At 46.8% G+C, this 26,259-nt stretch overlaps 1 long non-coding RNA gene across 1 annotated transcript in view; it reads left to right on the plus strand.

Annotated features, from left to right (window-relative positions):
- Positions 1-22,532, plus strand: part of LOC122689871 — a 42,821-nt gene extending 20,289 nt beyond the window's left edge. Inside the window, exon 3 of the long non-coding RNA XR_006339937.1 lies at positions 22,438-22,532. This is a non-coding gene — a long non-coding RNA (uncharacterized LOC122689871). The remainder of the gene's footprint in view (positions 1-22,437) is intronic.
- Positions 22,533-26,259: the final 3,727 nt, after the last annotated feature.

Raw genomic sequence — 26,259 nt, forward strand, 5'->3', positions numbered from 1 at the left:
ACCTCATTCCTGTTTGGCCATGGCACCTCCCTTTGTGAAACGACAGAACAAGGGAGCCCAGGGGACGAAACAGCCACTGAGGACCCAAGATGAGCACTGCGCCGAGGGAGGCTCGGGCAGAGCTGGTGGGAAGTGAGTTGGCCACGGATCACTGGCTCCCCGGGGTCTGCCTTATTGGGCCCCCAGGGTCACCCTTACCTAGTTGGGGCACTTGTGAGGCAGGACCCTTCTCTGAGACACCCTGTCTGGTTGAATTGCATTTCCACTCTCCTAGACACTGTTGCCTGGGCGGCTTCGGGAACAGAACTAAACCCATGCCTCTAGAGCTACCTGACCTCTCCTCTGGTGACCCGGGCATGCCTGGGGCTCGAGATAGCTTGACTGTCCAGGGCCAGCCCATAAGGGCCATGCTCCCTCCCTCCACTCCTGTGTGACCTTAGGCTGCCGCCTCTGCCCGGCCCAGCAAGACCCATGCTTAGCCACTTCACTCTGCAGACATCAGTCAAGAACTACCAAGCACTGAGGGGGGGGAGTGATGTACCAATGGGCCTTTTGATGTCAGGCAGCCTTGACTTTGTGAATAAAAGTTGCCTTTTGTGACAAGCAGATGATTTGATATTGCAATCAGCACATCTCCACTTTATGGGTTTACAGGTAAGCAGGTGCCACACATGCTGAGGTTTCTGGGAATGTGTTTTATAAATAGCAGCATCTGTGTGTGATTCAGGTCAGAAGGCATATGGAAGTCAAGACAAAAAACCGAATAAAACCTTCTGAAATTTAAGGCGTTCCCCAGGCAGCGACCTTCGTAAGGGGCTGTGTTTTGACTTGGAAGTGAGCAGCCTTATCAGGCGTCACAGCAGCTCAGTGCTGGGGCTGACACAGGCCTGGCCTGCACCGCCCCGTGTCCTTTCTCGGGGGCCTCTGCTGCCTGCACCAGACTGCCAACAAGGAGACCCAGTCTTCTGGTTCTGGTGGACTAGTGTGTGCGCTCTCCCCTCTCCTGACCTCGGAGCCCTTGTCTCTGCAGCACGACCCTGGAGGGCTCTTTGCTATGCTCCGCAGGACAAACACTCTTTTAAGAGAAAGCGTGTTATAAAATGGACACCCCAGCAAGCAAAGGGTGCTGAGGTGTGACACCCTTGGAGTGCTCAGCTGAAAAGGGAAAAGAAAAGAGAAACGAGAAAATATTACCAGATGGAGGCCCTGCAATGAAGCCAAAGCTCGGGCCTGCTGTCCAGACACCAGCGAGTCCCCAAACTGAACACCCGCAGGCCTCGGACAGGGACCACAAGCTCCAGCCCTGTGCATTGCAGGACAGGAAGGGATCTTTGGGGGCCCCCGACAAGGGGAGGCTTAATTTCTCCTCATATGTCAAGTGAGGAGCCTGCTGGACAGTGTCCCTGTTTCCATGAAGACACTCCACCAGGCTCTTGTCAAGCCCTTGATGGGTCTTTTCAATGAGTGGGTGCAGAGCATCTGAGGGGCTTCCCTGAGTGTGTACAAGGTACCCACATTGTGCTGCAGGTGGGCAGGCATATGTCTTGCCTTCCGAGCAAGCAGCTGCCTGAGGGGACTCAAATGCTCAGCCAGGCCCAGGATGGAGGCGCTGAAGACCTGTGCTGGGTGGGAAATCCCTTGTGTTTTCAGGCTCCTTATTCCATGCAGTGTTCTGACCCCAGGACTGCCTCTATCTATCTGAATAGGGTGCATATTTGGGGTCCTCTAGGGGTGTATCTGAAGGCTGTGGGGATTATGGGAAAGAATGGCTGGAGATTATGGGAAAGAGGGCCTGCCTGAACAGCAATAGAAGGGGTTCTGGGACTGAACCATGATGGGCATCCTGATGGCGCACAGAGGTACCAGCATGGCCACTGGGAGCTGCCCAGGGAGCAGGCTGAAAATCTGGGTGGGCACAGTGGTCAGGCCCACCACCACCACGGGAGGAGTCATCTGGTCAGGAGGCCAGGTGAAGCAGAGCCACGGGCCCTCGATGGGCAGGACCACCTCCATCAGGACTGGGATTAGAGAAACTGGAGCTTGTGTGCCCTTGGGCTGGCATCAGGACGCATCAAGGGGTTCGGGAATTCTGTTCTGGACCAGCAGCAGGGGTGGCATAGGTCCCGGCCAGGGGTGGCAGGGGCGAGTTCCAGGTGGCCCATGGTTGCCTGGGCACCCTCAGGGCAGGGTTACAGGCCGTTCTGTGGCTTCATGGTGCTGGGCACAGGAGGGACACCCAGGGCTACCGGCCTGCCCTCCACCTGCTGAGACACAGACTTAATGCCCCTTCTACTCTTGATCTTCCCAAGGAGGTGTGGGCTGTCTCTCTTAAAAAGGGGACTGGAGCAGAACTGTAATGGGGTTCACCAAGAGAGAGACCGAATAGCAAAATCTGAGTCTCAAAAGGCTTACTGATACCAGCACCCTCCCAGCTAGGCCCCTGGGTGCCCTCACCCAGCCATCCCCAGACCTCATGGAGAAAGCGGGACCCTGTCCCACAGGAGTCAGTGTCCCAGCTTGCCCATCCTCAAGGCTCAGTAACTTGTCACCTCTCGACCTTGGAAAATGACAGAGTGGCCCAAGAGTATTCGCACAAGGCCCAGAGAGGGGACAGGGCATTTGCAGTGGGCAGACTGCACAAGCTTCTCTGCTTTCTATGCAGGTGTCGACCCATGGCCTGCACTTCCTAGGCTGACCAAGACACTTCCCAGCAAAGGACCTGTGCTCCCCTGCACTAAACTTCTTCTCCACAGCTATGGGAGTCATGTGCTTAGTCACTCAGTCGTGTGCGACTCTTTAGGACCCCATGGACAGTAGCCCACCAGGCTCCTCTGTCCATGGGGATTGTCTCGGAAAGAATACTGGACTGGGTTGCTATGCCCTCCTCCAGGAGATCTTCCCAACCCAGGGATTGACTCCAGGTCTCCCGCCTTGCAGGCCGGTTCTTTCAGGTCTGAGCCCTGAGGGAGTCATGGGGGCACACAAACCCCTCCCCCCACCTGCCTCCACCCTGGGCCCATTTGTGCCCTGGCTGGAGGACAGGAAGGTCCAGCATGTGAGCAGTGTCATCTCTTTCCCCGGTGTGACTGCAATCTAAGGGCTCACGGGTCAGCAGTACAGAGTGATACCTGGCCCCCAGGTATCCTGACTTGATCCCTACTGGGCATTCAGCTCACCTCCGTCATGTCACCCAGACATCCCCATGGGAGAAAGAGAGGAGGAGCAGTGACTTCTTTGTGCTGAGAACGCTTAGGATCTCCCGCTCACAACTCCCCAACGCAGCACGCAGCACTGGCAGCTCCAGCAGTCATGCAGGTCCCCAGTCCTGTCTTTACACACAGCTTTCCGGGCAGGCCGGCCCCCTGCCCCCAGGGCCCAGCAGGTACTCCCGTGCCTTTACCTTGCTCAGGACACAGACAGGTGGCTCCTCCATGAGCAGGGTGGTCAAGCAGAGGGAGGTGAGCACATCCTGGCACGCTTTGCTGAATCCATACAAGCTAAGCTGACAGAAAAAGCTCTTCAGGCAGTTTGTCTCAAATACCTTGTCTGAGCCCACCCTCTCCAATATGTTCTCAAAGAGCTCCTCACTGATGCCTATGCAAGTGGCAACTTCCTCACACCAGATGGACACAAAGCAGTGACTGTTGACAATGGTCCACTGCTTGCTGGGAAAGGGGAGGGAGAGGAGGCTGCCCTCTCCCCCAGGCAGGGCAGCACACTCGGTGTGCAGCCTCTTCAACAAAGGCTCTTAGCTCAAAGCCTGGAAAGTGCTCTCTTCCAGCATCAGCCTGAAGCTGCAGTGGCCTGTGGGCACGAGCTGGGCCAGGGAGACTGAAAGGTCCACAGGGTGGGGCACAGCACCCTGAGCCAAGGACCAGAGGCCCTGTGTTTGGAAGAAAGGGAGCACCCGGGAAGCCGGGCACCCCATCCATCATGGCACCCTCCTTGTCCACAGCCACACGGAGGGTGGTGCATCCCTCCTTCCTGGAAATGGGACAGTGCAATGGCCAGGAGCAGTCCAGGCTCACAAGGGTGCTCCGCCCCTCACCAAAGGCCTCTGCTTCCTCAGGGCTGACATCACAAGGCAGTCATTATGTGACCTAATAAAGGGCCGGTTTCACCCAGGCTGGTCAGCATGTCAGCCTCCTGGTCCACGCTTGTCCTGGAAGTGGGCACCATGACACTCGCGCATGGGCGTGAAGTCTCAGGCTGAGCAATCGTGCAAACCGGGCATGGCCTTTTTGTCCTGGAGCCCCAGGGCTGGGCAGATGTGCCCTGACAGACGTGTGACCCTCAAAGTCAGCCCCTCCTCTGTGTTCACAGGTGCCTTGAGGGTTTGACATGGCACCCTTGCGCTCAAGCACAGCCATGTCCAGGGTGGGTGTTCACAGTCAAGGGTACAGCCACCTGGCCCTCTGTGCAGTGTCCCCGGCTGGGTAGCCAGTCCCCAACACAGACCCTCTCCAGGCCCTGCCGTCAGTCTGCAGGAGCCCCAGGGTGTGGGCTGTGCAGGCAATGGGTAAGATCCTGGGGACACAGAAGGACAGGCTTCTATCCTGTGGGCTCAGCAGCCTGCCTATGTCCACCCCAGGCTGGCCTTGTTCTGCATACCGTGGTCCCAGGCACACGGGAAGAGGTGGTCACCCTGGGCCTTCATGCACAGTGTGGCTCCCTTTTTTGTGACTGACGTCCACGGGACCTCCGTCCAGCTCTGCATCCAGGCCATGAGAGCTGCCATCCTGCTCTTGGGCCTGGTGCTCTAGCATCAAAGAGGTGGCCATACAGGGTGGCCCTCATGGGCAACCCACCCTACTAACGCCCCCCACCCCAACACTGTTCCTGGTGTTGAGGATCTTCCTGAGACTTCCAGAATCAGAAATGCCTCTGACCTTATGGCATCAGCCATCTGGGACCCAGGTACTCAGCCCAGTGGGTGAGAGAGAAGGCTCGGGTGAGGAGATGCCACAGCGGGTACCACAGCCCTGCTGATCCCCAGCTGCCTGGCTCACCCAATCTGAGACTCTGCTTCCCCACATGGATAATTCTAGGGGCACCTGCCACACGGGGTCCTGAGGACTAGGAGGAGGTACAGGAGGTGGCAAGGGTCCTCACATTTAAGACTGCCACGTGGTTATCTAAGGCCCCTAAGCACTGATCTCCCGGTGGACCTAGGTTCCATGCTGGAAGCCTCCCATCACGACTGAGGGGTGGGCTTCCTTGTCGATTCTTGCAAACTGAAGACGGGCTGAAACACCGTCTGAATTAAATGTTTCTAGACACAGCTCAGGTGAGCTAGATAGAATTGCCCAGTGTTTCCCGTAGACAGAAGCCCTACTCAGTTCACTCCCGTGTGACCCGGGGATGCCTCATACCCCTGAAAAGGCGAGTTCCATTTTAGACTGTCTGGGACCCCGCAAACACTCTCGGCTGCCTCCTTAGCTATCAGGATTGTGGCAGGGCACTCCCGGCCAATGGCTGAACCCCCGGGCCCTCCTTTTCCTCTATGTATGTTCTGGTTGCCCCTACATATTCCTGAGAGATGCTCACCCACCCCTGCTCCCCTTGGCTACCCATGGCAACTTGAAGTTCCCTTTTGTTCTGGCCGAGAGACCTCCCAGGGTCATGGTCCAGAAAACTACTAGAGCTCTTCGATGAATTCAGTGAAGTTGCAGTATACAAAATTAATATATAAAAAATTATTTGCATTTCTGTACACTAATAGCATGTAGCAGAAAGAGAACTTCAGGGTATTACCCATTTACCATTAAATAGTCCCATTTAACTGCATCAAAAAGAATGAACTACCTAGAACTAAACCTAGCTAAGGAGGCAAAAGACCTGTACTTGGAAAACTGTAAGATATTGATGAGTGAAATTGAAGACAGCACAAGATGGAAAGCTTTACCATGTTCTTAGATTGGAAGAATCAATTTTGTAAGATGACTATACTACACAAGGCAATCTATAGATTCAAATTACCAATGATATTTTACATAGAACTAGAAATTTTGATGACACATAAGACCCCAAATAGCCAAGACCATCTTGGGAAAAAAGAACAGAGTTGGAGGGACTTCAGTGGTGGTCCAGTGGCTAAGACTCCATTCTCTCAATGTAGGGGGCCCAGGTTTGATCCCTGATCAGAGAACTAGATCCCACATGCAGCAACTAAGAGTTAGCATGCTGCAACAGAGATTCACATGCCACAACATAGAGTTCACATGCTGCGGCTGCAGCTAAAGACCCTGCATGCCACATCTAAAAAGATCCCAGGTGTTGAAACTGAGGATTCTGAATGCTGTGCCTGAGCATCCCACATGCCTCAATGAATATCAGAGATCCCATGTGCTGCAACAAAGCCCAGACACTGTCAAATAAAAAAAAGAACGGAGTTGGAGGAACCAAGCTACTTGACCTTAGACTATACTATGAAGCTATAGTAATCAAACAGTATGGTACTGGAACAAAAACAGACATACAGATCAATGAAATAAGATAGAAATCATAGGAACAAGCCTATGCACCTATGGTCAACTAATCTACATCAAAGGAGGTCAGAGTACAGTACACAGTTGAAAAAAGACAGTCTCTCCAGTAAGTGGTGCTGGGAAAACTGGACAGTTGCATGTAAAAGAAAGAAATTAGAACATGATCTAATACTATATAGAAAAACATACTCAAAATGGATTTGAGACCTATGTTTAAGATTGAATATGGAGAACTTCTGGATGAAAACTTGGGCAGAACACTTTTTGACAGAAATCACAACAGCCTTGTTTTTGGATCCATCTCCTAAAGTAAAGGAAATGAAAGCAAAAATAAACAAATGGGCTACCCAGGTGGCACTACTGGTAAAGAACTTGCCTGCCAAGGCAGAAGACATAAGAGATGAGGGCTCAATCCCTGAGGTGGGAAGACACCCTGGAGAAGGGCATGACAACCCACTCTAGTATTCTTGCATGGGAAATCCCATGAACAGAAGAGCTTGGCGAACTGCGGTCCATGGGGTCACAAAGAGTCGGACACAACTGAGCGACTGAGCACGTAGGATCTCACTCAAATTGGAAGTGGCCTCATTCCTTTCAACAGCAATGCTCTCCTGACAGTGGCTGGTAAACGGCACGTTGGCAGCTGGGGGAGTGAAAGGTGATCTGGCCTGTGCAGCCAGTGCTTGCAAGTCTGACAGTCACGTTTTCTGACAACCCCATGGGCAAAGCGCTACTTCCCCCTCCCACTAGAACAGGCTAGACTGCAGGGTTGATGTGCAGAGCACAGAAATCAGTGTTGATTGCCTGTCTCCACCTGAGAAACCACCTGGAGAGTAGGGAAAATGCCAAGAACAGAGATTTGGAGCTGGGGTGGAGGCTGGGAAGAAAAGACCTAACTTCTGTTTTCCTTTAAACCACTAAGGTCATTTTTTTTCTCCGTGGTCCTTGCTGTTCAGTCATGAAAAAATTTCTTCTCCAGAATGAATGAAATCACGCTCCTAAAGAATTGAGAACAACTCTTGCTAGGTGAGTAACTAACTGGAGCTTCTAGAAAGTCTCCACTGAAGAAATCAGGCTCGATTACTTCTGACTATGCGTGTGTGCTAAGTCATTCATGGACTGTAGCCCACCAGGCTCCTCTGTCCATGGAATTTCCCAGGCAGGTTGCTGGAGTGGATTGCCATTTCCTCCCCCAAGGAATTTTCTCTTCCCAGGGGTTGAACCAGATCTCCTGCAGCTCCTGCACTGCCAGGGAATTATTTACCACTGGGTGGCGGTAGGAATTAAAGAACCCACTGCCAGTGCAGGAAAAGACTGAAGAGACTTAACAGGCAGACAGGAGCAACTGGGGAAGCCATTTCTGACTATGGATGACGCGATGACCCCGCATTCACAGATATACAAGGCAGAGGACCACAGCACCAGGCACAGTGAACACGTGGTGACTTGCCCCCTCCCCCTCCTGAAAGTGAAAGTGTGAGTCTCTCAGCAGTGTCAGATTCTTTGCGACCTCTTGGAAGCCACCAGTCTCCTCTGTCCATGAAATTCTGGGGTTGCCATTCCCTTCCCCAGGGCATCTTCCTGACCCAGGGATTGAACCAGGGTCTCTCGCACTGCAGGCAGATCATCTGAGCCACCAGGGAAGTCCCTCCTCCTCCTGGAGATCTCGTTAATATGCAGATCTTCCCTGTTGTTGGGTAGAGCCTGAGATCCCCTGTCTATTCTCTGCACACAGGTGATGGGGTGCTGCTGGTCCCGAATCACTGCAGAGGAGAGCAGCAGTCGGGGTGGGGGTGGGGAGGGTGGGTTGCAATGGAGACAAAGCAGCCAGAGTGGGGCTTGGCTCACCCCAGGCACAGATGGATGCACCCTAGTGGTCTTCGAGAAGGCTCGGGATTTGTTCAAGCAGCCATGGCCCATCGTGGCTACTTTTGGCTTCTCGCTTGTTAGAGATCAGAGATCACCTGGTGTCTCAGAATCACGGGAAAAAACGTGCCTGCAGTGCAGGAGACACAGGTTCAATTTTGGGGGTCAGGAAAATCCCCTGCAGAAGGGAATGGCAATCCATTCCAGTGTTGCCTCAAGATTTCCATGGATGGAGGAGACCAGCAGAGAATTGGACACAACTGAGCGACTTTCACTTTTCCTTAAAGATCCAGCAAAGGATGGTGAGGGCCCCGGAATCAGTCACAGTGTGCAGGAAACTGTCAGTGCGTAATGCTGGGCATGGGATGGGATGGGATGGGAATAGAGTATGACTTCCCCAATCTCTTTTTTCCCAATGTGCCAGAGAGATGAGTGGGATCATCATTTAGGGATGCCCTGGGGAACATAGGGGAGACGCCCACACTTCTCCCCAGTCTCTCTCCTCGAGGAGACCCTGGATCCACTCTGGAGGTGCTCAGCAGCACCTGACAGTTCTCCCTCAGCCTTAAACTTCTTTGATTCCCACCGGCCAAGGGCAGAGCCTCCTGGCTGCACCACGGTGAAGGAGTCGTGGGCTGGGGTCCAGGGGACCTGGTGTCTCTACCAGACCAGGCACACCCTTGGCCCGAAGCGAGCAGGTGCCCCAGGGATGCTGGTCCACAGAAGTGTCCTCCATTCAAGGCATCTCTCCACGGGTGCAGGTGGCAGCCTGCACCACTCTCGTCGCTGTCCCTCCTTCAGGACCTTGCCGCGCCCCCTCGGCGGGACCATGCAGGCCCTGTTCACCCCAGGGACCAAGGCCATCTTCATGGCTCTGTTCCTCTTCGCTATCCTGCTCATCCTCTGCGTGATTCTGTGGTGCATTTGCCGGAACCTGGACAATGACTCCATCTGAAGCAGTTAAAGCACTGCCTCAGCCCTCTGAGGCCCCAGACCCACGACTCCGAGTTTGCCCCAGAATCCGCATCTCTTCCTAGGACCCCGGGCTCTTCCTATGGATTCTGTATTGCTCGCTGGGACCCCAAGCCCTCTCCCAGTCCCACATCCTTCCCCGGATTCTGGGTTCTCCTATCTCTGAACCCGTGCCTCTTCCCCAGACCACTTGCCCTTCCCTTGGACTCGGAATTTCTTCCCTGGACCCGGTACCCCTCGCCAGATTCCTTGCCAATGACCCAATTCCAAGCCATACCTCTCACCCCGCGCGCTCCTCCCCTGGACCCAGCACCCCTTCCCAGGATCCTAGCGCCCTCTCTTAAGCTTGGCATCCCTTCCCTGCACCCCGTTGCCCTCCCCAGACCCCCGGAGTCCTCTGGGAAATCCCAGAGACTCCACGTTCTTCCCAAAACCCTGTCATTCCATCCTCATCTGTGATCCTGAGCCCTCTCCCTGGACCCACCTACTGTTCCTTGGAGCACTCTCCCCTATCCCAAGCTCTGAGGCCCTCTCCCCATCTCTGAAATCTGCTTATTGCCCCTACTCCCCACCACAGCCCCACATCTTTTTCTGACCCCACACTCTGCAGCTTTCTCCAGACCCTGGAGAAACCAAGTGTCTTCTTCAGAAACCCATAGCCCATCAGCCAGCACCCCTCATCCCTCCCCAGGCCCAGAGCCCCCCTCTCTTATGACCTTCCCAGGACACCTGGGCCTTCTCCTAAGCTTGTGCCCTTCCCAGGGTCCTTTGCCCTTCTCTGGATTCTGCCCCCACCCACCCCTGTCCCCACCCCCATTCCCTGCTCCCCTTTCCAGCTCCTGCCAGGTGCGCGGGCTCACTTCACTGCCCCCTCCCACTCTGCTGTTGGGTTTTGTGTCTGAGCAGCAGGTGACTGAAGGCCAGTGGGGGAACTTCTGGTGGCCAGGGGCCTCCTGTCCCCAACCCCCCCCCCCACCTGGTAGGCTGGGGTGGCCCACTTCTTGACTGCCCACTTCCCCCGGGAGTGGCAGCCAACTCCATGCCTTGTTTTGCCCCTTAGGCCACGGGGTGGAGCCCCAGAGTGGCTGTCCAATGCTGTTGATGTGGACTGTTTTGAACTGGAGACTTCCTCCCCTTACCTACAGAAAGCCCAGAGCCTTTCTCAGTGGTCCTGTCAGTGCTTCTAGATAGTTCCTCATCAGCAGTGTGGAGCACAGATTTGAGGTCCTGGGAGTAGAGAGCAGTTAGAAGACCAGAAAGAATGAGGACCTGAATTCAGCCCATGGCCATGGGAGAAAGCGGGGTCGAGACATCTTTGACTTAGAACTGGTGGACCTTGGTGGCTGGATGAGTGTGCAGCCTCAGGTACTGGTGTGGGTGGGAAAAGGAAAGGAGACACAAAGCTGATCCATTTCTGGCCGCGTAAGAAGCCAGTGACGTCATTCACATGTCAGTGGCTCTGAGGAAAGGAGGTTCCCTAGGACTGTGCTCCTGGCTCCTGATGACATTGCCTCCTGGATTTTCCTTCCTCTCATCCTACTGCCCAATGTGTCTAACCAAGGACCTGGCTCAGAGAAAGAGCTCAGAGAGCAGTAGCCTAGATATATCTCTCGAGGCTTCACTTGTAGCTTCGGTTTCTGCACAGGCCACTGGCTTTGGTCTCACTTGGTGAAGTTATTTGTGCCCATAGATGGGGTCTATGGAAAGCCTGTGGCATATTGACCAGAATATGTGTGAAAGTCAGCTTGCACACACAAACAGGTCCCTGCCTGACTGTGCAAACCAGAGCCTCCCCAGCTCCTAACTCAGCTTAAAGAACAGCCTCTGAACCAACTACAACTGTGTGTTCAAACCTTGGGGTGTGACATGGATTATGGAGTTTTCCTTTCTTCCAGTTCCTCCTCAAGAATCAACTTGTGTCATGCAGCATCGAACAGGGGATTTGAATCCCTGAAGCAGGTCAGTGAGCTTAGAACTTCAACTCCCCCAACTCCAAAACCCCACACAGATGCTATCACCCAACAGTACTGATCCAATCCTGGCCTCCCCTACAGTCTGCTGGTGCTTGTTCAGGGAAGTTAACAAACACAATGGGTGCTAGGTAACCACACGTTTGCGGTGCCGATATTACTCTTGACTCTGCAGCTGAAAACCAATCAGCAGATGCCTCACAAAGGCCTTTGGAATACCTGACTTTTTGCTACGTCCCTTCATCATTAACAGCAAGATCCCTGGGGATTCTGCTGCCCTGTCAAGGATTGCAGGCTGTAGGTGAGTTGCAGCTATTATCAGAGACAAGCAAATGACTAAAGCTGTGGGTTGCACTTTCTTCATATCCTTCCAAAAGTTGTCCTTTTAAAATGTTATATCCTCCTCTGGGTGTTTTATCAGTAAGTTCAACCAAAGAGAACCTTTCACGTGTGTATGAGTGTAATATACATCTACTCCGAAGCCCTCCCCAACATCTGAATCCCCCTGTAGAAAATCACTAGCTAGAAATTACCCATCACATCCTTCCTTAGAAAGTAAAGCCATTCTCTGGAACCTACCCCCATTCAAATAGTTAAAGGTTGGTTCAGGTTGGAAAAAGTATCAGTACATCCTTCTTTCTTTCCCCTTAAGTCTTTAGTTCAATCCTTTTGAATGGTTAAATAATATGTCATTGGCCAACTGAGCTATCAGGGAAACCCTGCATAGATACACATTCTGTCTATTCATCAATTATTGTACATTTGAGTGTACAATTAGTGTACATTTGATATATTGTATATCAGTATAAATTGGTACACTGGTATGTACCAATACATTGGTATACACTAGTACACTGGTATTGATATACATATATCAGGAGAGACCAGCAAACTATATGAAGTTTAGATCAGAAAAGTCATAGGGAGTCAGTCATGGAGGACCAGAATAACCTAGACTTTCCTGCCATACACAATCCCTCAGGGCCTTTCCAGGTTCAACATCACATACATCTAAAAGCAAAGGTGGCAGGGAAAATGGAAGGAGCAGTTTCCATTATGTTATAAGTGAAAACACAAATGTGGACAAACCCACTAGCATGCCCTTGATTCCTTCAGCTCCTCCACCAGCCTGACATCTCCCAGGAAATAGGGTCACTGTCGACTGGCTACCTCCAACGTGCCTGAAGTGTGGCAGCTCTTTTGACATGATTCAGGAATTAAGCCCCAAGGTGAGGTCTGCAAAGTTTCTTGTGGTACTGGGCAATTTTAAGTAATGGCAGTTGCAATGTATTCACAGCTCCTTATAAAGCAACTTGTTTGGGGTACCAATAACAGAAGTGGTCCCTACAACGGCTGTTTTTCTGAGAGCATCGCAGGAAGCTGCCTGTCTGGCTTTTGTCGCTGGCACTCCTTCCCTGTAGGGAACCGTCTTTGCGGGCGCTGGGCTATTCTGTCTACCCTGGGCTACTGACTGCCAGTGCTGGAAAGCCACATGCATCTTCAAGTGCCAGGGGAACAGACGAATGAAAAACCCAGAGATGGGCTCAGAAGAGCACAGAAATGATGGGACTAATTAGAAGCTGATCGCAAATAATGAGTATTCCTGTTGATGTGAATTTCCCACTCAGGCCAAGGCTCCCAGCTACCTCTGCTATTATGGCAGGATGTGTGTGATGGGCAACAAAAGCACATGCCCATGACAGGGTGGTGGAAAAAGCATAAATGAGTGTTTGGGGATGAGCAGCACATGTCAGGATGTTGATCTACTGATACTTATTTATCTAAATGAGAAGAGGCTAGGGAATACCAATCATCTGGTTTCAAATCATTACCATGACCTCTGTGATCTGAAATGGCAGCAGAGATGACTGGGAGAGTAAAATGCAAGGTATACCCTGCAGTTTAACTATTGGAGGCTTAAGTCATGGCAAGGGAGGCCATCCATGTAGAACCTTCGAGAGGTAAAACAGCACCCTCTGGAGCATGGGAGGATCTGAGGGTTTCCAGGCCTCAGGAGGCTAAGTGTTTCATGTTCATCACATCTCTTGGAGCACAAATTTTAGCCCTGTTTTACAGACTTCCAAGTTCTGTTTATTGAGCTGAATGACAGAATCCTGAGGCTACACAGCAGTGTCTGGTGAGGTCAGAATTTGCTGATTTAATAAGCACTCACTGGGCACTTACTATGTGCCAGGTGCTGTTGGATGTGTTTACAGATATTACCTGGTTTTGTCCTCCTAACTGCCCAATGAGTTAGGTACTATTGATATCCATGGTTTACAGATGAGGGGACTGAGGCACAGAGAGGTCGAAAGCTTACACAAGATCACTCAGCCAGGAAGTAGAAGAGTCAGGACTGAAGTCCAGGCTGGCTGGATTCAGAGTCCCTGTTTATAGCCATGTGCTTTGCCAACTCCTTTAAACCTAAGTCTGACTTAGTATTCTCACTCAAAACCAAATATATTTGTGATTATCCATTTTTGTTGTCTATATGCCTTGGTACTTCTAGAACATAAAGAAGGAACTTTGTTATGTGGCCATTTATTGTTAATCAATTGCTAAGTCGTGTCTGACTCTTTGCAACCCCATGGACTGCAGCACACCAGGCTCCTCTGTCCTCCACTATCTCGCAGAGTTTGCTCAAATCCATGCCCATTGGTTCAGTGATGCTATCTAACCATCTCCTCCTCTGCAGCCTCCTTCTCCTTTTGCCTTCAATCTTTCCCAGCATCAGGGCACCCTTCATGGATTGCAGCCTTGTCGAGGCAAAAGGGCTTGCCTAAATCAATGAAGCTCTGAGCCACGCCGTGAAGGGACACCCAAGCTGGATGGGTCACAGTGAAGAGTCCTGACAATACGTGGTCCACTGAAGGAGGAAATGCCAACACAATCCAGTATTCTTTCCTCGAGAACCCCGTAAAGTGTGTGTGGCCAGACTGCCTATTAGATCATGAGTTGCTCAGGTCAGAGTTCACATGTCATGCTCTGTGGTCCTGGTGGCCACCATGGGCACTCAGTAGAAGATCAGAAAATGACTTACAGATCACATGATCTGGTTGGATCAACTTTATTTGGCCCCCAATACATGTCAACACGGCCATAAACACAAACAGGCACAATGATGCAAGTACATTTCTGCAAACATCTGTAGGAGAGGTGCCTGATATGTACACAGCCAACAGAGACAAACCATTTTAGCCCATGAGTAACTGTAAAAAGTCCCATTTTCTAGGAAAATCAGATCAATGCTGTGAAAGAACAAGATGGTGGCAAGAGAGAGCACCTCATAGAATGACAAGCTAAGCCAGTGTCCCTGAAGTGCTGGAGGAACTCTGGTGGCATTTAGGAGGAAATGACCCATCAGGCACAATAGGAAGGCAAGTGAAGCTTGGGCCTGGGAGTGGAGTGTGCTACAGAATGGTTGCAGAAGTGTGAGATGGAGCCCTTCCCTAAAATACTCCCCAGGAAGCTCAAATTTTTAACATCTAATTACTTTAAATGTACTCCGAATAAACTGATTTTCACCATTTAGAACCTGCTTTCTTGGCATACCCTGAAAAACTGTACCCCAAACCTGCTGGGCGTAGATAACAGTAACTTGGCATAGATGAGATAACTATACCTGGAACCATAAGACTTCAGGCCACTGCTGCCTTTCCCAGCTCTCTGACCCAGAGATTCCCCACTGTGCTGGAGTAAGATCTCTTGCTGTGAGGGACTTCCCTTCACATGCCATCCTGTCAAAGTACTGCCCATATAAAGCTTGTCACATGCCACTGCCATATCATGGTCATCATCAGCCCCCACACCTCAGACTCACAAACAATTATGTGTGAAAGTCTAGAATCACCTTTACAATTACATACACCAGATTGTTAGATGTGGTTATTTCTGAAGACAGGGCTGAATTTTGAGGAAACTTTGTAGAGGGGGAAAAATATGATGTGTCTGAAGTTTTAAAAGTTTTCTCAAGAAGAGTGCATGAACTATTATCATTGTAATTACAGTACATAAGTAACTATAACAACACATTTTTTAGTTATTGTTAATCACTCAGTCATGTCCATCTCCTTGAGACCCCATGGGGTGTAGCCCACCAGAATCCTCTATCCATGGGGTTCTCCAAGCAAGAATACTGGAATGGGTTGCCATGCTCTTCTCCAAGGAATCTTTCCAACCCAGGGATTGAACCCGGGTCTCCTGCACTGCAGGTGTGTTCTTTACCATCTGAACCATCCGGGAAGCCAAAACAGTTGCTATATATCAGCTAAAGTAACTGCTAGTTGACACAACAGGTAAAACCTGAAATTTGCATGGCTCAACTTGGGCTTCCCTAGTGGCTCAGACGGTAAAGAAACCGCCTGCAACGCAGGAGACAGGAGATGCAGGTTCTACCCCTAGTTCAGGAAGATCCCCTGGAGAAGAGAATGGCAACGCACTCCAGTATTTTTGCCTGGAGAATATCAGAGGAGCCTGGTGAACTTCAGTAAATGGGGCTACAGAGGGTCAGACACGACTGAGCCACTAAATCTGATCTGAGGGGGCCCCAGTTCCCATGCTGTTTCCATTCTGGGGTTCTACCACTGGATTGCCATGTTTGCTGCTGAGTGAAAGAGAAAGCACAGAAATGGCATACTGGCTCCAGACATGAGCAACAGTGCTCCTGCTTGTATCTCGATGGCAATGGCTAGTCACATGACCCTTCCTAACTACAAGTGGTCAGGCGATATAGCGTCCCCTGTGTCTGGGATGGAGGAAAGGAAGACAAAATATGGATGAGCACTTGTAGTCTCTCTCACATGGTGACCCACAGTAGGTGCTCAATTAAGAGTGGCCATTATCATTTGTTTTTTTTTTAATTAGTTGTAGGCTAATTACTTTACAATATTGTAGTGGGTTTTGCCACACATTGACATGAATCAGCCATGGATTTACATGTGTTCCCCATCCTGATCCCCCCTCCCACCTCCCTCCCCATCCCTTCCCTCTGGGTCTTCCCAGTGCACCAGCCCTGATCACTTGTCTCATGCATCCAACCTGGGCTGGCGATCTGTTTCATACTTGATAATATACATGTTTCATTTGTTATGACTAGGTTCTTCATTTCTTGGAAGAGTTTCTGAGAAAGCCAGATTTGCCTTGATATCCTCCAGATACTTAAGTGCCTCCTATATGTCAGATGTTTTCAAACACAGTGTCACAATAATCTTAAGAGAAGCATGTAAAAGTCAGTCAGGTGGATTTGCATGTCACCACATAGCACATTTCTGTACTCCCTTTGTGATCCTGACCATAATACTGACTGTAACATCAGTCGACTGAGAGTGGTCTCTTTCCTTTTGATGCAAGGCTATCTTCTCCTGGGAGTGTCACCTGCCTCCACACAACTGGACTTGCCTGAGCACCTGCCCAGGTACCGTTAGGCACGCTGACAACCATGACCTTCCTGTGGGTCAGGTACCAGTCAAGAGGCCAAGGAAAGATGGATAATTATTTTCTTTCTTTTAAAATCTGAGCTATCAAGGAACTATTTTTTCACCTCAGAGGAGGATCACACAGTTTTCAAGTGTTCAGCCTTGAAAACCTTCACTCTACTTCTGTGGTCCTTCCTCATCTACCACTTAGGATGGAGGCTTTGGGTTTTGACCACCTAGTAAGTTCATTCATCTGGGCGTGTGTTCGGTGGCCAGTTTCAAAGAAGAAACCTCATTAAAATCCGGCTGCAAATGTCAGGTATTTTTAAAAATCCCTCTCTTTAACTTCAGGTTTTTATCCAAAGACCCAGTTGATTATGTGGCACATCAGAGTACTCACACACCCAAGGGGAAATCATTTGGAGAATGTGTTGAAGTTTCCCAGAAGGATTACCAGGTTCTAACGGTCACTATCCAAAGCAAAGGGACTGTAGGTGTCGGAGGGGGTCCAGAGTGAAAGCTGGGACAGCGGGAGGACTTCTGCAGGGAGTCGGAAAGCTCTGTGTAGGGAATGACAGGAGATCCTCCTGTGCAGCCTTCAGAAGGGGCAGCAGCGAGGAGCTGGTCAGCCTGGCAGGTGCAGTTGGGCAGGACACCCCATGGCAGCAGCAGGGACAGGGCACCGCCCTCACGCGGGAGGCGCTGGGATGGACAGAGACGCCGGCCCCCGGCAGAGTCAGTTCTCAGCAGCAAAAAAGCTGCCCCACAGTGCTTCTGATTCTCCTCACCCTCTTCCTCCCGTGGGCCTGCTTTCTGTCACCTCAGAGGCATCATGTAGCACTGAGAAGAGGAAGGCATGAGAAGTTGGAAGGTCAGGCCTTGGCCAGGTGTGGGTGGGAAGGACGGGGCCTCCAGGGGAATTAAGACCAGGGCTCTGAGCACACCCCGGCCCTCACTAGCAAGTGATCCTGTGAAGATGCCCAAGCCTCACGGCCTCAGTTCTTCATCTGGGAGGTGAGCGGGTGTGAGGAACCCTGTGTGTTGGGCTGCAGATGCGCCTGAGGGACAGAACAGAGCTCAAAGGGTCTGGCGGCTGTTGGCCCTGTGATGACGGGGCAGGAATCTCTCACACTGTTACCCACAGAAACTCCCCTACTCTCTCCTCCTGCATTTTATTTTATTATCCTGTTCAAACAGACTTCAGTCTCCTCCAGAGGCTTCTCGTGTTTTGTTGTTTAGCTTTTGTGGTTGATATTTTGCTTCTCATTTGCTTCATTTTCCCTTCTTTAGTTTGCCACTCTAGATTTTGGGAACAAAGACAGCAGCCTACACTTCACCACCATGTTGAGAGCTACAGGTAAAGCACTAAATCTATAAATAATTTAAGCAGACTTGACATCTTTATAACAGTTTCCCCCCATAAATGAATATGGTATACTGCTAGAGACTTTTTATTTGAGACTATTTATTTGAGACTGTCTTTCCATATCTATCTACAAATTTGTGTTGTACCCTCTATTAAGATTTTATATATTTTGTTAGCCTTCTTAGGTAATTTCTGGATTTGTGTTTCGAATGGGACATTTTTAAATTACATCTTCTAAATAGTTAGTGCTTTGTGTATGTGGCAAGGCTCTTGGTTTTACTGTAGTAATCTTCCATACCAAGTTTTTTCTCATCTCTTATTGAGTATTCCATGTATCCATTTCTTCGAATTCCCTATGTGGATGACCATATTGTCACAAAACATTATCTTTTTCGTTATTCACACTTCTTATTTCCTTTGATGTGCACAGTTCTAACTGTGTGTTCCAGTGAATTTTTGCATTGTCCAAGGGAGAGCATACATCTTTGAGTTGTTCCTGTCTTGAATGAAAATGCATCAAGCATTTCACATATAAGCATGTTTGCTGTAGATATTAGGAAATGGAAGTTCCTTTCTAATATCAATTTGTTAAAAGTCGTACTCATGTTGAGTTGATTTCAGAGGGTATTTCCACATCCATTGACATGCTTCAATGTTCTCCCCTAATTTGTTATTGTGGAGAATTATACTTGAGCTATTTTCCAGTTTGAATCATATTTTCATTCTTTAGCCATAACCTGTCTGTTCATGTAATTAACTGCTATATTGAATATGCTATTTGTTTGCTTAGGATATTTGCTACTCTGTGGGTGAACTGTGCTCAAGTGTTCTTTGCATGGTAGGAGTGGGAGTACTCATCTGGTTTTATAGTTACAGAGAGCTGGTCTGGGAAAATAAGTTAAATAATTCCCCAGTTTTTTTGTGTGTGCTTTAGAAGAGTTTACATAAGATGGAGATTAGTTTTCTCTGACCATCAGTAGAATTGGCCACCCAAACTGCCTGTCTTGGAACATTTGAAGGTAGTTTGGGTGTTGACTACAGTTAAAGTTTGTATTGTTTAAAGTTTCCTGTTTCGTTATGGACTGATTTGGTCTTCTTTTTTATGTAATTGTCATTTCACCCAGAATTTCAAATTTAATTGCATGATATTTATAATAAAACTTTATTGTTATAACAGATACTGCAAAACACACATAGCAGTAGAGAATGGTGTAAGGGACCTAATATACTTGGCGGCCAGCATCAATCATCTGCAGTACATGGCTGGTCTGGTTCCAATGAACCCTCACCTTCCCCACATTCCTGCCAATGGACTAATGTGAAAGTAGTCCAAGACATCAGGATGTTTCATCTCTAAGTATGTCAGCATGCATTTCTAAAAGACAAGGAGTCTTTTATAAAGCATAAACCCAAGACAATGATCATTCCTAAAATTTAAATGTTTTAACAAGTGCAAATATCTAGTAATTTTTCACATTTACCTTATACATTTTTTTAGTTTGTTTGAATCACAAATATTGTCTATATATTGTGATTTTTTTAATGTTCCTTGAGTCTTTTTTAATCAGTAGGTTTCCCCTGAATCATTTTTTTTCTTGTAGCTTTTGTTGTGAAAAAAGCAAGTTTTGTATTTTTCAAGTTTTCCATAGTATAAATTATGTTGAATGAAATAGTTTGATGTCATTTAACACGTTTGGCCCCTCAACAGTTCTTTCAATTGGTAGTTACAGGTAGAAGCTTGATTAACTTGTTTATTTACAGTCCTGCTACCTAGGTGATGCCATGTACTTCCATTAAGAAGAACAGAGTGTTTCTTGTCCTTTGTGCTCAGTTGGCAGTCATTGATGATCCTCACCTTCTTCTACCCATTGGGGGTTGCAGAGGGGTAATTTGCAAATTCTCTCATTAAGTTTTAGTTTATTACCTGAAATACTTTCATAAGTAGAAACTTTTCCTTGTCCACCATTTCCTGATCTTGAGGGAATCATATAATCATATTTGCTGTGCTTTTACATCATTCAAATATCTTTGTCATCTATAGTTTATACAGTTTTAACTTATATTGTTTACATGTTTTCTTTTCTTTAGTATCTGATCATATTTTTTTTTAAAGTCTGTTTCATAAATATTTTCAAACAATTGGCTTTTGTTTTTTGGCTTTACTGCTTTCTTATTTTTTTCGGTATTGCATTTTATTTTTATTTTTTAATTAAATTATTTTAATTGGAGGCTAATTACTTTACAATATTGTAGTTGTTTTTGCCATACATTGACATGAATCAACCATGGGTGTACATGTGTTATTTATATACTTATCTTCATTATTTCCTACCTTCTCTTATTTAAGGTTTCATATGATGTTCATTACCTAGCTTCTTGAAGTTCTTGGGTGATTAAATAGCTCTTATTTTCTAATACTTCTATTTAAGGCTATATATTTCCCTTCGAGTACCATTTTGCCTCTGTTGCACAAGTCATGCTATTTAACTCCATGTATATTGCTTGATTATTTTTTACAAGTTGACTAAATCACTTTATTACTTATGCTGTTGGAAGTTTTCAATATATGCCCCAAAACTAGTAAGTGTAAAAATTATTTTTGAGAAGGCTGTGAAGATGATGATGAAAGATACATTATTTGGGGAAAGTTTCAGACCCCAGGGTATTTTGTTTTATTATTATTATTATTATGAATTACAGAAGAGACAAACATATTTAACTTCTGGTGACAGAGCTGGGTTTATGCCAGGAATGCAAAGGAGTTTAACACTAGAAGATCAGTCATTATAATTGGCTACATGTAACAGTCAAGGATTGTCCAGGAAAATAGAAACCACTGTAAATATTTACCACGGGGGGAACTTAATGCAAGGGGCTGGTTACAAAAGTTTTAGGAAGCCAAGCAGGAGAGAATTGGGAAACCCAATAATTAGCAACACAAGGAAATCACTCATTTCTAGGATGGAAGGACAAAGAAAGGAGATAGTGTTACTGGAACCTGGGTGTTGGATTCATCAGGATCCAGAGCCATGATGGGTCATCCTCATGGTTGAATGGCTGGAGCCATGAAGAATATGGAACCATTGAGGGACAAACCACCTGATGCAGAGGAAGGAAAAAAAAAATCTTTGACTGCTCTGTCTTCCAGGATTCTAATCTCTTGCTGGTGTTTCCGGTTAGCTGAACCAAAATGGCAGCCAACTGTTAGTTAGTTTGATTGCAGCCTGCCAGACTCGGCCCCTGTATAATCTAGAACAGAGCAAGGAAGAATGAGGGATGGATCTGGGAATGCATAAGCCCAGGATTGCCTTATTACAATAACAGATTGAGTGAGAAAACTCAGACCTACATCGATACAGAAAAGTATCTAATAAAAATCAACATCCAGGCATCACAAAAAGAAGAGTTAGTCCAAAGTATTCAACTGGGATAATGAGTTTTGGGGAGGAAGACCAGAGAGACAAAGTGCCATTCTTATCACATTATATCAAGGGTACATACTATCCACATGATTTATCACCATTGATATTTACCTTGCTTACCTAGCTGAAGTAGTGTTTGTCACGTTTTCTCCTCTCTTGAGCCCAGATGCAGAAATAAGGAAGAGAGGAAGTTAGCACTTGGAAAATGTCCTAAATAACCAGCCAGAAATCACTGCTAACTGTGGCTAACTTGTCACACAGATCACAACCGAACAAAAAAATATTCAGCCCTATTTCCTGCAGTGAAACAGAAGTCTTCCAACATGGGAAATAATAAATGGGACCATGGTGTAAATAGAGAATATATGGGGGTTTGTGTCCAAATTAGAGGGACCCTGAATAACGGAGGAAGGGGTGTGGACCTTATTTTACATGCTAAGTCATTTCAGTCATGTCAGACTCTTGGAGACCCTATGGACTGTAGTCCTCCAGGCTCCTCTGTCCATGGGATGCTCCAGGCAAGAATACTGGAGTGGGTTGCCATTTCCTTCTCCAGGAGATCTTCCCAACCCAGGGATCGAACCTGCATCTCTTATGTCTCTGGCATTGGCAGGCAGGTTCATTTCCACTGGAGCCACTTGGGAACCTTTTATTTTATGGGTAGTAGAAAATTAAGCAGCAGAGTGACATAATCACACCTGGGCTCTCTCATCCTCCTCAGTTCCTTTTCAGAGTGGGATTTGGATCTGTTTTCTTATATACTAGCCTCACTGGATATGAGAAAGGCTTAAATGTTCTGTTTGTGATGTACTTATGAATAGCTCAAAAGAAGGGCACCATTTAAACTCCCATCTAAGAACAATCCTTTGCTCATTTTGACATCAAGTTGTTTCAATAAGACACACTTTCAGTTCACCTGTGTTCTCTTTATTCTTTCAGATCAAACTCCATTCAGTGACTGCTCGACATCATGGCGCCAACCCCAGGAAAGCACGAAGACTTGATGAGGAGCTGAAAACACCAGCTGAGCATCCTCATTGTGTATAGTGGACTCTCTAACCTATGGTCATGTGCACCATTGCATTTCCATCTGAATTTTGGTCTTAGGCCTATTTTTGTGCTTAGGTATCTATCAGCTTACTGACTTGACCTCTCTGTTGCTAGAAGGGTGGATTTGCTGACCAAACACAGTCTCAGGTCCTTTCAACTTAAGCAAAAGTGAAGCAGAATTACTAAGTACTCATCTCATAAACTCACTTTTCTTTAATAATGACAGGAAGGCCAGGCCTGGAATTCAGACTGTGTGGGCACTTCTTTCTTGTGTACTGACATTTAACACATACACTATCAGGGAAAGACCAGAATGTTTATACTGTTAGAAGAGTCAAAGGTCTCTGTATCTTGAATGTGCCAGAGGATATTTTAGGAAAGGACTGGGTTTTATACTTCTGGAAGTCATCAGAATACTGTACTCCTCCAAACCTAAATAGTCTTCCTATTGTGCCTGGTTGGTCATTTCCTCCTAAATGCCACTTCGGTTCTCCCAGCACTTGGAGGACACGGGCTCAGTTAGTCATTCTATGAGAAGCTCTTTCTTGCCATCATTTTGTTCCTTCAGAACAGTGATCAGATTGTCATGAAAAAAAAATTGGATGTTTTAAAGCTACCCATGGGCTCAAACAGTTCTGTCTCTGTTGGCTGTGTAAGTGTCAGGCACCTCTCCACAGATGTTTGCAGAAATGTACTTGTGTCACTGCTCCCATTTGTGTTTATGGTTATGTTGGCCTGTTACATGTATTGGGGGCCAAATAGAGTTGATCCAACCAGATTGCAGGAGCCGTGACTAAGACATTATTTAGCGAACACTTTCTGATCTCCCACTGAGTGCCAAGGCCCATGGTGGACACCAGGACCACAGTTCATGACCAGTAACCCTGACCCAGAGGAGCTCACAGTCTTGATGCTTAGCTGCTGCAAACTTTTGACAATTCTTCAGAGTTCTGATAAAGTTGGTTCTGAATATTTGAGTTTTTTGATATTTCTTAGGTTCTAAAGATTTTCTTTTTAGAAAATTTTAAAATGTGATATCCATAGTTGGTATCTAATATCCATGTGATATCTAATAGTTGTAGTACCATAAAGGTTATACATTTCATCAGGGGTGAGTTGGGTAGTTTCTGGATTTTGAGGAATTTTAAAAATTCCACTTAAGTTCTTGAATTTATGTACTGTACATAGATTTGTTCTTAGTGTTTCCTTTTTATCCTTCCAACATCTTTAGTGTGGGGCTTGTAGAATTGTAGTGATAATATTTCATTTCTGATATTAGGCATTTGTCTTCTCTTTTTTAATTTTGTTTATCTGGCTAGAGTTTTATCAATTTTGTTGATCTTTTCAATGAACCAGTTTTTTTCCCATGATTTTTTTTTCTTTATTTTTTATTTCAATTTTTTTTTCTCTTCTCTTTTTGGTTTGTTTGTTTGCAGATTGCTTTGGGTATAGTTTTCTTTTCTTTTTCTAAGGTAACGTGAAAGCATAGATTATTGATTGAGGTATTTCTTCTTTCTTAATCTAAACATTAAATGCTATAACTTTCCCTCTTAACACTGATTTAGATGCATCCCATAAATTCCAACACATTGCCCTTTCATTTTCATTCATTCCAGTGCAGTTTCTATTCCCTTGAGAATCTCTCTTTTCCCTGTGGATGGTTGTTTAATTTCCAAGTGTTTTGAGACTTTTCTTCTCCTTCCATATTGTTTCACTTCTAGTTTGATTCTTTTCTTGTCAGAGAACATACTCTGCATCATTTAAATTTTTTTAGTTTGTTTAGAGGATATAGGATTCTATCTTGATGAATGTTTCCCACGTGCTTGAAATAAACCTGCATTTTGCTGTGGTTGATGCAGTGATATTTAGATCCACAGCATTTGTGAATCACGCAGGGCCCAGCCTGCCCCTAGGGCAATGGTTCAGTTCTCCAAGCTTTTGATATTCTGCCTCTGGTGAGATTCCTGCATGCACAGCTCAGGTTTAACTCAGGAGTTCATACAACTTGCTGGGATCCCTTGCTCATATTTGCTCTTCCCCACTATCTGCCCTCACTCTTTGACTACCAGGAAACTCTCCTTCTGGTCCTGTCACACAGACTGGGGGGTATTCAGTTTTCTCTGTTGTGTACTTCCCTTGAATGGATCCGCCTAGATGACCAAGTAGTTAGATAATACAATAATAGCACAACAGTGTGGGATCTTAGTTCCCTAACCAGGGATCAAATCCATGCTCCCTGCATTAGAAGTGCAGAGTCTTAGCCACTGGACTGCCAGGGAAGTCCCCGTTTGTCCTTTTTAGATTCCACATGTAAATGATAACAAACCTTACTTAATTTCTGTCTCACTTATTTTACTTAGCATAATGCCTTCAAGCTTCTTCCAAGTTGTTGCAAATGGCAGGATTTCCTTCTCTCACATGGCTGTATCCTGAATATGTTGCATCTTCTTTATCCATTCATCCACTAACGGACGCTTAGGTTGTATCCACATTTTGGCTATTGTGAACAATGCTGTGATAAATGTAGGAGTGAAGACATCTTTTTGATATCATTTTTTCATTTCCTTTTGAATATACACTCAGACGTGGAATTGCTGGATCATATGGTAGCTTCCTTGATTGTGTTCTTTGATGCACAGACTTTTTTTGGTTTTTTTGATGAGATCCAATTTATCTATGTTTTTCCTTTTTTTGCCTGTGTTTTTGGTGTCATACCCATGAAATCATTACCATCTAAAATATTTCTAGATATATAAATAAGCACAGGTTAAGAAGTACACATGTAATTCTTTGCCTTGTCAGCCAACGGGTGCCCAGAAGCAATGACCCTTCAATACCAATGAGCACACTTAGGGCACTGATCTAGTTTTGTCAATACCATTTGACAATAAAAGGAACAAGGGCTCCATGGGAAAAATGATGATTCTAGAACTGGGACAGCAAATATGGAAAATGAGCCTGGAGCATCTTGTACGGTGTGAAAATTTAAAAAACAAAGAAAAAGAAATGCTCAAAAAACTTTCAAAAGAGGAAACAACATTTCCAGGGGGTTGACAAAAGTATATACAAAGGGAGATGACAGTAAGAGTTCCCAATGGCCAATCCGAAAACAATTTGAAAATAAAAATATATAAAGTTCTATTGGATTTTAACCCAATGTGTAATAAAGATACCATGATTCCATACTGAGAAACAGAAATAATTTCTTAATTACACAAACAAGGATAGGCAAGTGTTCCACACAGAAAAATTCCAGTTTATGCAGACATTCCCACTTGTAGAAAGGGGAGCATAACTCCCCACCCCTGAGGCATGGACTGCACATCGTGACTTTCTTCCAAAGAGGACAGGATAGAAAGGGGGCATAAAACAATCACTTTATCACATAGACGCGTGAAAAGCACTACCTCAGCCACATGATCAATGAGAACATCATCAGTGATCAATTATGCTAATAGTATAAACACCTGATACAATGTGATGAGAATAGGATTTTACATCTGTAAAATTCCTCCCCCAAACTTGTAATCCCAGGCTAGTCACGAGTGAAATATCAAATACCAGTCAAGGGACATGGTGAGAAACATCTACCGAGTACTCCTCAAAACTGTCAAGACCATCCAAAACAAAGAAATGTTAAAGCTAAGAGGAACCCAAGGAGACATTACAAGTAAATGTTAGGGTATTTTCCTTGCCAGGATCCGGGAATGG

This window comes from Cervus elaphus, chromosome X (genome assembly GCF_910594005.1).
Source record: "Cervus elaphus chromosome X, mCerEla1.1, whole genome shotgun sequence".
Lineage (NCBI taxonomy): Eukaryota > Metazoa > Chordata > Mammalia > Artiodactyla > Cervidae > Cervus > Cervus elaphus.